Genomic DNA, 17,938 nt, shown 5'->3' with positions numbered 1-17,938 from the left:
ACAGGGTGTGGGAAGGAAGATAAGGAAGAAGGTTGTGGTCAGATAGCAGGATTTCAGAGTCAGGGATGGTAGAGCTTGTACAATGACTAGAGGTGATGAGGTCTAGCATGTGTCCAAGTTGGTGATTGGGTGAGGTGGGGTGGAGAAAGAGGGAGGAGTAGTTGAAGAGTTAGAAGAAGCAAGCAAAGGAAGGGACACTGGTAACATCCACATGGATATAAAAGTCCCCAAAGATTACCGTAGAAATGGAGGACAGAAGTGTTTAATACAGTGCTCTGCACAAGGTAAGCACTCAATAAATACCACTGACTGGCTGATTTAATGTCTGAATTCCTTGTAGGCAGGGATCATGTCTACAAAATATGTTGCTGTCCCAAGGTGACTCTGGGTTACCGACCATCTCAAGGTCAAATGCTATCTCGTGACCTCCTGAGCCAGCAGGCAGAACTCGGAAGTGAGGGTGGGAAAACACCCCCACAACCAAAACTGCCAGATTGACAGCCCAAGCTGGGAATACAGAAGGTGCCCCTTGCCCCCGTGCCAATCAAATTAGGAATGGAGGATGGGGGAGGGCAGAGATTGGATAAACTGAGGCCATAAACTGGAATGGCCTAAGAGCACAGGTGAAAAATACCTGCCGCCTCTACCCTTCTGTGCAGAGGAACGAGATCTGCAGCAGCCGTTGCAAGTCGCCTCTGTCCTGAGCGTGAGAAGGCCACTCTGCCTGCACCAAGTGAGGAGCCATGGGATAGGTCTGTGTCCCATCCCGCTGAACGCTCATGGGGCTGGAAGCCAGACGCTTGCCCTGCGTATGCAACGTTTACATGGATTTAATGCCTAAGTGGACTCCTCCTGAGTGGGACGCAAACATGGTGGCAGCTAGCCGCCTCACCAGGTGCGAGAAGCACATAAGTGGATTTATCACATAAATGGATTCCTCCTGTGTGGGGAGGGCACATGGGTGAGAAATAGGTGCCTCACCACGAGCAAGCAAAGCGTAAATCGATTCTGCCTGGGTGGGCCTGGGGGTTCTGCCAGCCACTAGTAACATGCAAGTACATTCCTCCCATTAGGGAAGCTCTAATATTACCATACAAGTATATTCTTCCTGTAAGGAAAGTGGTAACTCCACCAATACTCATATTCCACCCCAAAAGGAGTTCAATTCGTTGCTTCTAAATAATCAAATAATTCAATTCACTTCATGGAATAAATTTTATATAAACTCAGGCTTTCTATTCCTGGTTCCTCTCTCTCTCTCACTGCACCAACTCCAAACCCGTCCCCGGCGACTGGTGACAGTTGCATGGTATTTTTCCCAGCTGCTTAGTATAGTGATTTGTACACAACCCAAGTGCTTGATTAGTACCACTAACTGCACAGATTTTCAGAAAAATATACTAATCTATTAAAGTCTTTGTTAAGTACTTCCAACGTGCCAAGCACCGAACTAAGCACTTGGGTAAATTAGGATGGTCTGGTTTTCAATTTAAGCAGTACGGAATGACACACTAAAGATTGAAATACCAATTATAAAATGCCTAAACTCTTCAGCAAATCAGATTTCACATAACCCTAATGGCACAACATAATGGGTAGAACACAGGCCTGGGAGTTAGAAGTTCATGGGTTCTAATCCCGCTCCAGCACTTGTTCTCTGTGTGACCTTGGGCAAGTTACTTTACCCTCTGTGGCTGTTATCTCATCTGTAAAACAGGGATTAAGACTGTGAGCCTCATGTAGGACAGGGACTGTGTCTAACCCGATTTACTTGTATTCCCCCCAGTGCTTAGTTCAGTGCCTGGCACACAGTAAGTGCTTAAAAAATACCCTAATTATTATTATTATTATAACCAATTAAACAGTCAGCTGTACTTAATGAACATTTACTCTATTGGAAGCACTGTAAAGAAGCAGTGTGGCTTACTGGATAGAGTACAGGCATGGGAGTCAGAATGTGGGTTCTACTCCTGGCTCTGACACGTCTGCTCTGTCACCTTGGGCAAGTCACTTAACTTACCTGGGCTACAGGTACCTCATCTGTAAAATGGAGATTTAGAGTGTGAGCCCTATGTGGGGTTGTTTCCCACCTAATTAAATTGTATCTACCCCCAGTGCTTAAGAGTGCTTGGCACATAGTAAGTGACTTGGCACATAGTAAGTGATTAATAAGTGCCATAATTATTATTACTGGGAAAGGACAATATAAAAGGAGACTGGTGGACAAAAAGCCTATGTAAGCAGGTACAAAGGATACTTTGGGGAGACCATGCTTAATGGACCATCTTTCACTTTATTAAACAAATAATAACAATAATATTTGTTAAGTGCTTACTATAATAATGTTGGTATTTGTTAAGTGCTTACTATGTGCAGAGCACTGTTCTAAGCACTGGGGTAGATACAGGGTAATCAGGTTGTCCCACGTGAGGCTCATAGTCTTAATCCCCATTTTACAGATGAGGGAACTGAGGCACAGAGAAGTTAAGTGACTTGCCCACAGTCACACAGCTGACAAGTGGCAGGGCCAGGATTCGAACTCATGACCTCTGACTCCCAAGCCTGTGCTCTTTCCACTGAGCCATGCTGCTTCTCTGTGTGTCAAGCACTGTTATAAGCGCTTGGGGGTATACTAGATAATCACGTTGTCCCACATGTGATTCACAGGGTTAATCCCTATTTTACTGATGAGGTAACTGAGGCACAGAAGAGTGAAGTGATTTGCCTACAGTGTCACAGAGCAGACAAACGGTGGAGCTGAGATTATAACCCGTGACCTCTGACTCCTAAACCAGTCCTATTTCCATTCAGCCACGCTACTTCCCAATAATTGGACGACTCCTACTTCCACAGTTCGTTTAAGATCCTCTAAAATACTGAGATTCATTTGAATATCAGGTACATATTGTCAGTCCCAGACAGACATATTGATAGCCACTGACAAACGTTTTTGATATTCCAAGTATTGTACTGAATAGAACTAAAGATGAAAATGTAACATCAATGGCTCACGACCGGCACTCTATAATAACGACTTTCAACGCCTCTCATGGAAGGAAAAATCCAAAATGACCTCCGAAAAAAACGAATAAAGTCGTCAACCAGTCGTATACAATTTCTATTCCCAAAGGAACTTAACCCTCCCCGTGTGTAAAGAAAGAAGGGTAAAGAAAGGAAGCTACACCTTCAGACCCTTCCCATTTCCCACTTTCCCCATTCCTTATATAAGAAGGGCAGGAGCCGCTGGTCAAACAATTTCTTTCCACGGAACTTATTAACCTCCAATTGAGTACATGTAAAGAAAAGAGATCTGCATCTTACCGTGTAACGTTTTGCTGAATGGCTTTACGCTAGAGTCGTTTCGGGTCGAAAATTCCAGCAATTACTCGGGACATACAAGTATTAGCCGCCCCCTACTCGCCTACCACAACCCTAATCGAAGTTCCTAACGCTCAACCGCTGCCGCGTGCACTTCCGCTCTGGCCCAGCCGCGAGCGGAAATGCGTGTTACGGAACTTCAAAGCCTCAAATCTCGCGAGTTACGTCATTGGTCGGAGTTTATTGATTGAACTTCGAATCTCGACCAACTTCGCAGTGCTGTTTGAGTTCGTTGTTTGGGGCCCAAGGGAGAAAAATGTATGGCGAAATTTTACTAAACTTTTCAATGGATTTAGGAGTCTATATTTGACACACGGTAGCTATGCAGTGAGAGGGAGTCATGAACAATTCTATTCTGGATCCAAAGTTTCAAATAAATTTATGAAGCACTGCTCTCTTGTATCGTTAGCTGTGATGTTCAAATCACCCCTTTTTCATTCATTTATTCAATCGTAATTTATTGAGCGCTTCCTGTGTGAAAAGCACATTGCCCAGATGTTCTAAGGCCTGTTTGAAATCAATATAAAATTCTGTATATTTTATAAAGAAAGGCCATTAAAGTCACTCAAAAATATTGATCAGGGAGGGTTTGGGGTTTTTTTTTTAATGGTATATGTTAAATGCTTACTATGTGCCCGGCACTGTACTCAGCATTTGGGGAGAAACAAGCTAATCAGGTTGGACATAGTCCATGTCCCATATGGGGCTCATAGTCTTAATCCCCATTCTACAAATGAGTTAACTGAGGCAGAGAAGTGAACAGATTTACCCAAGGTCACATAGAAAAGTGGTGGAGCTGGAATTTAGAACCCAGGTCCTTCTGACTCCCAGGCCCAAGCTCTATTCACTGGGCCATGCTGCTTCTCACTCCTTCCTTCTCTCTCTTCAATTATCTCATGCTTACCAGCTATTTCTTATGATGAGATCTTCTTCCCACTCTCAAAAATCTACCCCTTCCCCTGAGCCTCTGACTTTAACTCTTATCATAGCAATTAGAAGCAGCGTGGGTCAATGGCAAGAGCCCGGGCTTGGGAGTCAGAGGTCATGGGTTCAAATCACGGCTCCGCTACTTGTCAGCTGTGTGACTGTGGACAAGTCACTTAACTTCTCTGTGCCTCAGTTATCTCATCTGTAAAATGGGGATTAAGACTGTGAGCCCCACGTGGGACAACCTGATTCGCCTATGTCTCCCCCAGCGCTTAGAGCAGTGCGCTGCACATAGTAAGCGCTTAACAAATACCAACATTATTATTAATTTCTCCTTACATTTTCCTTCCCTGATGCTATCTTCAACCATTCCTCCAGGGACTCCTTCCCCATGTCTTTCAAGCTTGCCCAGGTAACCCCTATGCTAAAATAACCCCCCTCTCGACTTTCATTCATTCATTCAATAGTATTTATTGAGCGCTTACTATGTGCAGAGCAATGTACTAAGCGCTTGGGATGAACAAGTCGGCAACAGATAGAGACAGTCCCTGCCGTTTGACGGGCTTACAATCTAATCAGGGGAGACGGACAGACAAGAACAGTGGCACTAAACAGCGTCAAGGGGAAGAACATATCATAAAAACAATGGCAACTAAATAGAATCAAGGCGATGTACAATTCATTAACAAAATAAATAGGGTAACGAAAATATATACAGTTGAGCGGACGAGTACAGTGCTGTGGTGATGGGAAGGGAGAGGTGGAGGAGCAGAGGGAAAAGGGAAAAATGAGTCTTTAGCTGCGGAGAGGTAAAGAGGAGAGCTGCGGACTTGAGCATACCTTCAGGGTACCATTCATTTCATTCAATCAATCGTATTTATTGAGCACTTACTATGTGGAGAGCACTGTATTAAGTGCTTGGAATGTACAATTTGGCAACAGTTAGAGACCATCCCTGACCAATAACGGGTTCACAAGGAGAGACTGATAGCAAAACAAAACAAGTAGTCTGGCATCAATACCATGAAGATAAATAGAATCATAGACAAATACACATTATTAACAAAACAAATAGACTAACAATAATATATGCAAATCTGCACAGTGCTGTGGGGACGGGAAGGGGAAGAGCAGAGGGAATGAGAAGGGGGAATGGGTAGGGGGAGAAGGAGCAGGGAAAGGAGGGCTCAGTCTGGAAAGGCTTCCTGGAGCAGGTGAGCTCTCAGCAGGGCTTTGAAGAGGGGAACAGAGTTAGTTTGGTGGATGTGAGGAGGGAGGGCATTCCAGGGCAGCACTAGGAAGTGGGTCAGGGGTTGACGGCGGGACAAGTGCGAATGAGGGACTGTGAGGACGTGAGCAGCAGAGGAGCCGAGTGTACTAGGTGGGCTGTAGAATGAGAAAGAGGTGAGGTAGGCGGGGGCAAGGTGATTGAGAGCTTTGAAACCAAGAGGAGTTTTTGATTCATACGAAGGTTGAAAGGCAACCACTGGAGGTTTTTGAGAAGGGGAGTGACATGCCCAGAGCGTTTCTGTAGGAAGATGATCCAAACAGCGGAATGAAGAATAAACTAGAGTACGGTAAAACAGGAGGAAGGGAGATCAGAAAGGAGGCTAACAATAATCCAGTCCTGTGTGCAGAACAATATAGTAAGTGCTTGGAAAGTACAATACAGCAAAAAAGAGAGACAATCCCTGCCCAAAACGGGCTTACAGTCTAAAGAGGGGAAGAAAGGCATCAAAACAAGTAAAAAGGAATCAATCTAAATAAATATAATTATATATATGTATATATGCATATATACATAAATGGTGTGGGGCGGGGATGGGGGAAGAGTAAAAGGAGAGAGTAAGAGTAAAGGGAGCGAGTCAAAATGTCGCAGAAGGAAGGGGGAGCTGAGGAAAAGGCTTAGTCTGGAAAGGCTTCTTGGAGGAGGTGCACCTTCAGTAGGACTTTGATGGGGCAGAGTAATTATTTGGCAGATTTGAAGAGGGGGGCTGTTCCAGGACAGAGGAAAGACATGTCCAGGGGTTGACAGTAAGGCAGGGGAGATAGAGGCACACTTTCATTCATTCAATAGTATTTATTGAGCGCTTACTATGTGCAGAGCACTGTACTAAGCGCTTGGAATGTACAAATCAGTAACAGATAGAGACAGTCCCTGCCCTTTGACGGGCTTACAGTCTAATCGGGGGAGACGGACAGACAAGATCAATAGCAATAATGGACAGAAGACGCAGTTCAGGACATTAGATTTGACAGATATATGAGTAGAGATAGTAGTTGAAGTGTGAATTGAGCCTTTACGGATTCCCCCGAGCTCCACAGAGAAGCAGTGTGGCACAGTGGATAGAGCACGGGCTTGGGAGACAGAGGTCATGGGTTCAAATGCTAGCTCAGCCACTTGTCAGCTGTGTGACCTTAGGCAAGTCACTTAACTTCTCTGGGCCTCAGTTACCCCAGCTGTAAAATGGGGATTAAAACTGTGAGCCCCTTATGGAACAACCTGAACACCTTGTATCCTCCCCAGCGCTTAGAACAGTGCTTTGTACATCGTAAGTGCTTAACAAATGCCATCATCATCATGATTACAGGCTGCACTGGCCAAGGTTCTCAGAGAACATGGGAAGTACAAAACTCGGGGAGGAGAGGAATGAAGTTAATGCTGGGTGAAAAGCAAGCAGATGGGGATTTGGGCCAGTGGGATGAAAGGACAGGGATGGGATGACCTCTCTCCTCTGCAGCCTTGCATTCTGTCTTAAGGTCGTAACTTCTTAATGTCTTCTTAAACATAAGCTTGACAGTATCCTTGACATCTCTCTCATCCAGCTCACACACTCAAACAGTCATGAAATCCTATCAGGTTACCTTATCAGCATCTCTAGAATCCACCCTTTCCTCTTCATCCAAACTGCTACCATGCTAAATATGCATGCCCTCATTTTCAGCCTTGAATACTACATCAGGCACCTCCTTGTCCTCCCTGCTTCCTTCTCTCCCCTCCCCATATTTCACTCTATAGAAAGTACAGTCCATACATTCTCTACTCAAAAACTTTCAAGGGTGCACATGCACCTCTATATTTAACAAAAATTCCTTAAGGCATTCAATTCAATCATATTTACTAAACTAATAATATAATAACAGCAGCATTGGTTAAGCACTTACTATGTACCAGGCACTGTTCTAAGCCCTAGAGTAGACAAGTAAATCAGGACGGACACAGTTCCTGTCCCTCATGGGAATCATAGTCTTCACCCCCATTTTATAAATGAGGTAACTGAGGTAAAGAGAATGAAATGACTTCCTCAAATTCAGACAGCAGAAAGGGTGCAGAATAGGGATTAGAATCCAGGTCCTTCTGACTTCCAGATCCACACTCTATCACTAGGCCGTGCTGCTGTCTTACTACAACCAACCCAACCTGTATACTACACTCGGCCAACGCCAGTTTACTCTCTGTTCATCAATCTCATCTACCCCACGCATGTTCTCCCTTAGTCATTGTATTCTTCCTCCTCTTTCTTCTTCCCTCAAATAGTACTTACAGCAAGTTGAAAAAGGAGCCTGCAGTGCCAATAGGGTGTCTGCTGTGAAATCTGAATTGCTTTCCTCAAGAATGGTTTTGCTGCATCAACTGAATTCTCACACCAGACGGTTAGCACCAGAGGAGAGGAGTAAGCAGGCTGGGATACAGAAGGAGAGAAGGAAGAGTAGGAGGAGGCAAGGTGGTTGAGAACTTTAAAGCCAATAGTGACAAGTTTTTGTTCCTTATGGAGGCTGATAGGCAACCACTATAGATTTTTGAGGAGAAGGGTGAGATGCCCAGAACGTTTCTGTAGAAACGGGAAGCAGCGTGGCTCACTGGAAAGAGCACGGGCTTTGGAGTCCAAGGTCATGGGTTCGAACCCCGGCTCTACCACTTGTCAGCTGTGTGACTTTGGGCAAGTCACTTAACTTCTCGGTGCCTCAGTAACCTCATCTGTAAAATGGGGATTAAGACTGTGAGCCCCACGTGAGACAACCTGATTCCCCTGTGTCTACCCCAGCACTTAGAGCAGTGCTCGGCACATAGTAAACGCTTAACAAATACCAACATTATTATTATTAGAAAGATAACCCAGGTAGCAGAGTGAAGTATTGAGAAGCAGCGTGGCTCAGTGGAAAGAGCACTGGCTTTGGAATCACAGGTCATGGGTTCAAATCCCGGCTCGGCCATTTGTCAGCTGTGTGACTCTGGGCAAGTCACTTAAATTCTCGCTGCCTCAGTTACCTCATCTGTAAATTGGAGATTAAGCCTGTGAGCCCCACGTGGAACAACCTGATTCCCCTGTGTCTACCCCAGCGCTTAGAACAGTGCTCGGCACATGGTAAGCGCTTAACAAATACCAACAGGATGATGATGATGATGACTGAAGTGGGGAGAGGCAGGAGGTTGGGAGGTGAGAAAGGAGTCTGATGCAGTAATACAGTCGGGATAGGATGAGTGACTGTATTAATAATATGGTAGTAGTTTGGATGGAGAGGATCTTGACAATGTTGTGAAGGTGAGACCAACGGGATTTGTTGATGGATATTATACGTAGGGTGAGTGAGAGAGTGGAGTCAACGTTATAGGCTTGTGAGATGGGAAGGGTGACTCACTTCCTTAACTTCTATTTTTAACCACTCAATCTCCAATGGCTCCTTCCCCTCTGCCTTCAATTCATTAATTCATTCATTCATTCATTCAATAGTATTTATTGAGCGCTTACTATGTGCAGAGCACTGTACTAAGCGCTTGGAATGAACAAGTCGGCAACAGATAGAGACAGTCCCTGCCGTTTGATGGGCTTACAGTCTAATCGGGGGAGACGGACAGACAAGAACAATGGCAATAAATACAGTCAAAGGGAAGAACATCTCGTAAAAACAATGGCAACTAAATAGAATCGAGGTGATATACAATTCTTTAACAAAATAAATAGGGTAATGGAAATATATACAGTTAAGCGGACGAGTACAGTGCTGTGGGGATGGGAAGGGAGAGGGGGAGGAGCAGAGGGAAAGGGGGAAAGAGGGTTTAGCTGTGGAGAGATAAAGAGGGGGTGGTAGAGGGAGTAGAGGAAGAAGAGGAGCTCAGTCTGGGAAGGCCTCTTGGAGGAGGTGAGTTTAAGTAGGGTTTTGAAGAGGGGAAGAGAATCAGTTTGGCGGAGGTGAGGAAGGAGGGCGTTCCGGGACCGCGGGAGGACGCGGCCCGGGGGTCGACGGCGGGATGGTCGAGACCGAGGGACGGTGAGGAGGTGGGCGGCAGAGGAGCAGAGTGTGCGGGGTGGGCGGTAGAAAGAGAGAAGGGAGGAGAGGTAGGAAGGGGCAAGGTGATGGAGAGCCTTGAAGCCTAGAGTGAGGAGTTTTTGTTTGGAGCCGAGGTTGATAGGCAACCACTGGAGTTGTTTAAGAAGGGGAGTGACATGCCCAGATCGTTTCTGCGGGAAGATGAGCCGTGCAGCGGAGTGAGGAATAGTCCGGAGAGGGACGAGAGAGGAGGAAGGGAGGTCAGAGAGAAGGCCGACACAGTAGTCTAGCCGGGACATAACGAGAGCCTGTAGCAGTAAGGTAGTCGTTTGGGTGGAGAGGAAAGGGCAGATCTTGGCAATATTGTAAAGATGAAACCGGCAGGTCTTGGTAACGGATAGGACGTGTGGGGTGAACGAGAGAGACGAGTCAAGGATGACACCGAGATTGCGGGCCTGAGAGACGGGAAGGATGGTCGTGCCATCCACGGTGATAGAGAAGTCTGGGAGAGGACCGGGTTTGGGAGGGAAGATGAGGAGCTCAGTCTTGCATATGTTGAGTTTTAGGTGGCGGGCCGACATCCAGGTGGAGACGTCCTGGAGGCAGCAGGCGATGCGAGCCTGAAGGGAGGGGGAGAGGACGGGGCGGAGATGTAGATCTGCGTGTCATCTGCGTAGAGATGGTAGTCAAAGCCGTGAGAGTGAATGAGTTCACCGAGGGAGTGAGTGTAAATGGAGAACAGAAGAGGGCCAAGAACTGACCCTTGAGGAACTCCAACAGTTAAAGGATGGGAGGGGGAGGAGGTGCCAGCGAAGGAGACCGAGACAGACCGGCTAGAGAGGTAAGAGGAGAACCAGAAGAGGACAGAGTCCGTGAAGCCAAGGTGAGATAAGGAGAAGGAGGGGATGGTCGACAGTGTCAAAGGCAGCAGAGAGGTCAAGGAGGATTAGAATGGAGTGGGAGCCATTGGATTTGGCAAGAAGGAGGTCATGGGTGACCTTAGAGAGAGCAGTCTCGGTAGAGTGGAGGGGACGGAAGCCAGATTGGAGGGGGTCTAGGAGAGAATGGGAGTTAAGGAATTCTAAGCATCGATTGTAGACGACTCGTTCTAGGATTTTGGAAAGGAAGGGTAGTAGGGAGATAGGACGATAACTGGAGGGGGAAGTGGGGTCAAGAGCGGGTTTTTTTAGGATGGGGGAGACGTGGGCATGTTTGAAGGCAGCGGGGAAGGAGCCATTGGAGATTGAGTGGTTAAAAATAGAAGTTAAGGAAGGGAGGAGGGCAGGGGCAATGGTTTTAAGAAGGTGAGAGGGAATGGAGTCCGAGGCGCAGGTGGAGGGGGTGGCACTTGCGAGGAGGGAGGAGATCTCCTCTGAGGATACTGCAGGGAAGGATGGGAAAGTAGGGGAGAGGGTTGGTGGGGGGAGGGGAGAGGCGGAGGGGTGACTTTGGGGAGCTCAGACCTGATTGTGTTGATTTTCGTGAGGAAATAGGTGGCCAGATCATTGGGGGTGAGAGATGGGGGAGGGGGAGGAACAGGGGGTCTAAGGAGAGAGTTAAAGGTCCGGAACAATCGGCGGGGGTGATGGGCATGGGTGTCAATGAGGGAGGAGAATGCCCACGTCTCCCCCATCCTAAAAAAACCAACATGTCCAAAAGTGAGCTCCTTATCTTCCCTCCCAAGCCCTGTCCTCTTCCTGATTTCCTTATCACTGTGGATGGTTCAACCATCCTTCCCGTCTCTCAAGCCCACAACCTTGGTGTCATCCCTGACTCAGCTCTCTCACTCACCCCACACATCCAGTCCATCACCAAGACCTGTCGGTCTCACCTTTATAATATCGCCAAGATCTGTCCTTTCCTCTCCACCCAAACGGCTATTTTACTGGTACAGGCTCTCATAATATCCAGCTGGGATATTATGAGAGCCTGTACCAGTAAGATAGCCGTTTGAGTGGAGAGGAAAGGGCAGATCTTGGAGATATTCATTCATTCATTCATTCCATAGTATTTACTGAGTGCTTACTATTGTGCAGAGCACTCTACTAAGCACTTGGAATGTACAAATCGGCAACAGATAGAGACAGTCCCTGCCCTTTGACAGGCTTACAGTTTAATCGGGGGAGACAGACAAGAACAATGGCAATAAACAGAGTGAAGGGGACGAACATCTCATTAAAACAATAGCAAATAAATAGAATCAGGGTGATGTACATCTCATTAAACAAAATAAATAGGGTGATGAAGATATATACAGTTGAGCGGACGAGTTCAGTGCTGAGGGGATGGGAAGGGAGAGGGGAGGAGCAGAGGGAAAGGGGGAAAAGAGGGTTTAGTTGCGGAGAGGTGAAGGGGGGTAGAGGGAGCAGAGGGAAAAGGGGAGCTCAGTCTGGGAAGGCCTCTTGGAGGAGGTGAGCTTTAAGTAGGGATTTGAAGAGGGGAAGAGAGTTAGTTTGGCTGAGGTGAGGAGGGAGGGCATTCCAGGACCACAGGAGGACGTGGCCCAGTGGTCGACGGCGGGATAGGCAAAACCAAGGGACGGTGAGGAGGTGGGCAGCAGAGGAGCGGAGCATGCGGGGTGGGCAGAGGAAAGAGAGAAGGAAGGAGAGGTAGGAAGGGGCAAGGTGATGGAAAGCCTTGAAGCCTAGAGTGAGACGTTTTTGTTTTGTGTGGAGGTTGATAGGCAACCACTGGAGGTTTTTAAGAAGGGGAGTGACATGCCCAGAGCGTTTATTATGTCAGCCTTCTCTCTGATCACCCTTCCTCCCGTCTCTCCCCGCTCCAGTCTATTCTTCATTCCGCTGCCTGGCTTATCTTCCGGCAGAAATGCTCTGGGAATGTCACTCCCCTTCTGAAACACCTCCAGTGGCTGCCTATCAATCTTCACACAAAACAAAAACTTCTCACTCTAGGCTTCAAGGCTCTCCATCACCTTGCCTCCTCCTACCTCTCCTCCCTTCTCTTTTTCTACTGCCCACCCCGCACGCTCTGCTCCTCTGCCGCCCACCTCCTCACCATGCCCCGTTCTCGCCTATCCCGTCGTCAACCCCTGGCCCACACCCTCCCACAGTCCTGGAATGCCCTCCCTCCTCACCTCCACCAAACTAATTCTCTTCTCCTCTTCAAAACCCTACTTACAGCTCACCTCCTCCAAACTTTCCAGACTGAGTTCCCCTTCTCCCTCTACTCCCTCTACCATCCCCCTCCTTCACCTCTCTGCAACTAAACCCTCTTTTCCCCCCATTTCCCTCTGCTCCTCCCCCCTCCCTTCCCATCCCCTCAGAACTGTACTTGTCTGCTCAACTATATATATTTTCATTACCTTACTTATTTTGTTAATGAAATGTGCATCACCTTGATTCTATTTATTTTCAATTGTTTTACTGAGATGTTCATCCCCTTGATTCTATTTATTGCTATTGTTCTTGTCTGTCCCTCTCCCCCGATTAGACTGTAAGCCCGTCAAAGGGCAGGGACTGATTCCATCTGGTACCGATTTGTACATTCCAAGTGCTTAGTATAGTGCTCTGCACATAGTAAGTGCTCAATAAATACTGTTGAATGAAATCATTTAGCTTCTTTGTGCTTCAGTTCCCTCAACTAAAACATGGGGTTTCAATATCCATTATTATTCAATCAATCATATTCTTTGAGTGCTTACTTTGGGAAGATCACTGTACTTAGTACTAGGGGGGGCATAATATAATAGACTTGGCAGATACAATGCCTGCCCGTAACAAACTTTCAGCCTAGAAGGGGAGATAGATATTAGTGTAAATAAATTAAGTAAAAATATATTTGTAAGAGCTGTGGGGCTGAAAGAATGGTCAGGAAAGGATTCAAATCCTAGCACAAGGGTAATCCAGAGGGGAGTGGGACAAAAGGAAAGTAGGATTTAGTTGGGAAGGTCTTTTGCATGAAATGTGCTCTTTGAAGGTGGGGAGAATGATCATCTGTTGGATAAAGGAGAGGGAGGGAGGGAGTTGTGGACAAGAGCTCAACAGTAAAATAGACAAGACTATTATACAGTGAATAGGTTGGTATTAGAGAAGCAAAGTGTGCAGGCTGGGTTGTATTAGGAAATCAGGAGGTAAAGTAAAATGGGGCAAGATGATTAACTGCATTATAGCCTAAAGTCAGGAGTTTTACACCTGTTCTCCCACAGTTTAGACAATGAGCCCTACATGGGACCTGATGATATTGTAGCTACCTCAATGCTTAGTACCATCTTGTCCTACAGTAACCAGTTAGTGAAAGCCACTATTATCATTATCAAAGAACGTTCAGGACATGTCACCCCCTTCCTCAAAAATCTCCAGTGGTTGCCTATCATGTTTGTATCAAACAAAAACTCCTCACCACTGGTTTTAAAGCACTCCATCATCTTGCCCCCCCTACCTTGCCTTACTTCTCTCCTTCTTCTACCCAGACCGCAAACTTTGTTCCTCTAGTACTAACCTTCTCACCATGCCCCAATCTCATCTATCTCACCTCTGACCTCTCACCCACATCCTGCCTCTGGCCTGGAAAACCCTCCCTCCTCACAATTACTCTACCCCCTTTAAAGTCTTAGTGAAAGCACATTTCCTCCAAGAAGCCCCCCACTTTTCCTCAACTCCCACTTCCTTCCAAGTCACCCTGACTTGCTCCCTTTCCTCTTCCCCAAACCCCCAGTCCCATAGCACTTATGTACATAGCTGTAATTTCATTTATTTGTACTGATGTCTGTTTCCCCCTCTCTAGACTATGAGATCACTGTGGGCAGGGAATATTACTGTTTACTACTGTATTGTTCTTGCCCAAGTGCTCAACACAGTATTCTGCACACAGTAAGTGCTTAATAAATGTGAATGAATGAATGAAAAGCAGTGGGGAAAAAGGCAAAGGAGAGTGAGAAAGAAGAAGAGAGGGGGAAAGTGCCTTGATAAAGTGCAAAGGGAGGGAGAGGGAGGATTCTGAGAGAAGGTGGGAGATCTCTTGACATATCGCTGGGAAAGACTGGAAGGTTGAAGAAGGGGCCAGAGAAGGGAGGAACTGGAGAGAGAACATGCTTCATGCTTTCATGCTTTCAATTTTCTCAATAAAATACATGGCCAGGTCATTAGGGGTAAGAGATGGGAGAGACTGGAGGAAAAGGACTTTGATGTGACAGTTAGAGTTCTTGCAGTCCACCCCTTGCCAACATTCTCCTTTTGGCCTGGAACTACCTCCCCCTCCAAATAAGCCAGTCAACTTTTCTTCCTACCTTCTAAGCCTTAATAAAATCACATTACTCCAAGAAGCCTTTCCCAATTATCCCTCTTTAATGGTATTTGTTAAGCGCTTTTTATATGTTAAGAACTGTTCTAAGCACTGGGCAGACAAGTTAAATATATTCTGTTCCTGTCCTACAAGGGGCTCACAGTTTAAGTGGAAGGTAGTACAGATATTGGATCCCCAGTTAGCAATTGAGGAAACTGAGGCACATAAAATTAAATGGTATTTAAAAACAATAATAATAATAATGGTATTTGTTCAGTGATTTCTGAGTGCCAGGCACTGTACTAAGCAGTGGGAAGGGTACAGGCAAAATCAGGGTGGACAGGTTGGACACTGTCCCTGTCCTATGCAGGGCTCACAGTCTCAATTCTCATTTTAAAGATGAGGTATTTGAGGCACAGAGAAATTAAGTGACTTGCCCAGGGCTACAAACCAGGCAAATGGGGAAGCCAGGATTAGAACGCATGACCTTCTGACTCCCAAGCCTGTGCTGCTTTGGAACACTTACTTAATAAGCACTGCACTAAATGCTTGAAGGAACATAATTCAACAGAGTTAGTAGAAACATTCCCTGCCCACAACAAGCTCATTGTGTAGAGGAAATAAAAAGCACATTTTCTTCAAAAGGTCTTCCCCAAGCCCTCATTTCCTTTTCTCCTGCTCCCTTCTGTGTCACCCTTGCGCTTGTATTTGCACCCTCCCTCAGCATTACTGCACTCAGCACTTAGAACAGTGCTTGGCACATAGTAAGCACTTAACCACTATGACAATAATAATAATTATTATGGAAATGTAGAGGAGTATGTCCAACCCCAACCACTGAGGTTAACAGGAACTGAATGTTTTAGTAGAGAAATGATCTAGGCAGCAGAATGTAATATTGACTGGAGTGGGAAGAGACAGGAGACAGGGAGGTCAGTGAGGAGGCTGATAAAGTAATTATGGTGAGATAGGGTAAGTACTTTAATCAACACAGTAGCAACTTGGATGGAGACGGCAGAGTGGATTTAGCAATGTCATGAGGTTGAACTGACAGGATTTGGTGACAGATTCAATATGTGGGCTGAATGACAGAGATAACACTAAGGTTATGCACTAGTGAGATAGGAAGAATGACAATGCTATACACAGTGATGAGAAATTTAGGGGAAAGGCAGAGTTTGGGTGGGAAGAGGAGTTCTGTTTTGGACATGTTATCTTTGAGGTGTCAGTGGGATATCCAAGCAGAGACATATTGAAGGCACAAGGAAATGTGAGACTACACAGGAGAGAGATAAAGCTTGGAGATGCAGATTTATGAATCATCCTCATAGAGATGATAATTGAAGCCATGGGAGTGAATAAGTTCTCTACCAGGAGAGAGGATAGATGGAGAATGAAAGGGACCCTGAACTGAACCTTGAAGGACTCCCATACTTTCCTAAAAGGGAGGCAGAGGAGAAGTCTGTGAAAGACTCTGAGAATGAATGACCAGAAAGCTAGGAGCAGTTTAGGGAAGCAGTGTGGCTCAGTGGAAAGAGCCCGGGTTTAGGAGTCAGAGGTCATGGGTTCAAATCCCGGATCTGCCACTTGTCAGCTGTGTGACTTTGGGCAAGTCACTTAACTTCTCTGTGCCTCAGTTACCTCATCTGTAAAATGGGGATTAAGACTGTGAGTCCCACATGGGACAACCTGATTACCTTGTATCTCCCCCAGCACTTAGAACAGTGGTCTGCACATAGTAAGCGCTTAACAAATAGCAACATTATTATTATTAGGAGGAGAACCTGGAGAAAATAGTGTAAGTGAAGCCAAGGCCTTGTCATCGCCCGGACCCTTGGAGCCATTACCTCATGGGCCCGGGATCTCTGCTCCCCTGGGGCTGAATCGACCACCACATGGACTCGGGAGCTCTCCTCCCAGGCGGTGGTTCCTTGGGCTGCCTGCCCCCCCGTTTCCAGCCTAGCTCTTTAGCAGCCTTTTGGCCACCGACCGCCGACTTTAGCGGCTTATTGGCCGCCGACCGCCGACTCATCCACGCCGAGACCACCCCCCTCTCCCGGGAAGCTGAGCCTTGTCATCGCCCGGACCCTTGGAGCCATTACCTCGTGGGCTCGGGATCTCTGCTCCCCTGAAGCGCAGCCTCGGCCCACCCGGCCCCGATTCCCGACAAGCCCCCCCTTCGCCTACCGCTTGCTGACTCATCTGCGCTTCCTCCGCCTCCACCGGGGAGCTGAGCCTCGGACCGTCCGGACCCGCGCCTGCCTCAGCCTTTCACAACCTGACCTCCACACCCCCGCTCGGGAACTCCGACACTACGGATCTTCGCCCCCACAGACCCCCAGCCACCAGCTTCCAGTCCACCCCCCCCCCCCCGCTCGGGCCCGGGGACATTGCGCTCCCCTTCTCGATCCTGGGGACATTGTGCTCCCCTTCTCGGCCCCAAGGACATTGTGTCCTCAGGGGACATTGTGTCCCCTGCTCAGGCCCGGAGACATTGTGCTCCCCAACCGCTCCCCCACTCCGCCCGAGGCGGCCATTTTGGGAAGCCCCCACTCTGCCCGAGGTGGCCATTTTGGGAAGGCCTCACTCCCTCTTCCCTCTTGAGGTGATTCATCTCTCCCGCCCCCGCCCCGGGCTACGACGTCCTTGTTCTCACCATGTTACCTTACCTTAGCCACCGCCTACGGCCGCCACCCACCCCAGACAACCTCAGGGCCCCCCCCCCGCCGCCACAGGGTTATTTGGTCATGAGCTCTGGGACTCTCTCGGCCGCTGGCCGCTTGACTTTGAGTCTGATCGGGTAGGGTCGGCTCGTCCCCCGACCCTGGTCATCGCCTGCTTATTAACACTATTGTAGTGTGCCTTACTGTAGCATGTTGCTATATTTGCGATCTCGCTTTTTATTGTTTATTGTCGTCAGATTTTGAATTTGATCAGGTCACCCCTTAATCGAGTCTACCCCCGACCCTGGTCATCACCCCTTTTATTAACATGACTATATTGTATCATACTGTATCATGTTGCTATATTAGCACCACTGTATTGTATCATATTGTATCATGTTGCTATATTACTGATTTCGTTTATTACTGTTTATTGTTGTCAGTGCTGCCACTCACCT

The 17,938-nt window shown here is 47.2% G+C and overlaps 1 protein-coding gene across 5 annotated transcripts in view; it reads right to left on the bottom strand.

The window, feature by feature from the left end:
• The window catches only part of LOC114808768 (ras-related protein Rab-7a), an 89,157-nt gene that overhangs the window by 47,920 nt on the left and 23,299 nt on the right, over window positions 1-17,938 (bottom strand). For 2 of the 5 annotated variants that reach the window (XM_039910981.1, XM_029056639.2), the window contains exon 1: window positions 3,322-3,490. The exons of 2 other annotated variants lie outside the window; for them this stretch is intronic. The gene's annotated coding sequence lies outside the window, so the exon portion shown is untranslated. Of the gene's footprint in view, window positions 1-634; window positions 806-3,321; window positions 3,491-17,938 lie in introns of those variants that run through there. One more of the 5 variants, XM_039910979.1, reaches the window with a different exon arrangement.

This window comes from Ornithorhynchus anatinus, chromosome Y5 (assembly GCF_004115215.2).
Source record: "Ornithorhynchus anatinus isolate Pmale09 chromosome Y5, mOrnAna1.pri.v4, whole genome shotgun sequence".
Taxonomy (NCBI): Eukaryota; Metazoa; Chordata; class Mammalia; order Monotremata; family Ornithorhynchidae; genus Ornithorhynchus; species Ornithorhynchus anatinus.
Note: the sequence above shows the minus strand (reverse complement) of the source record. Positions and strands in the feature narration are given on the sequence as shown.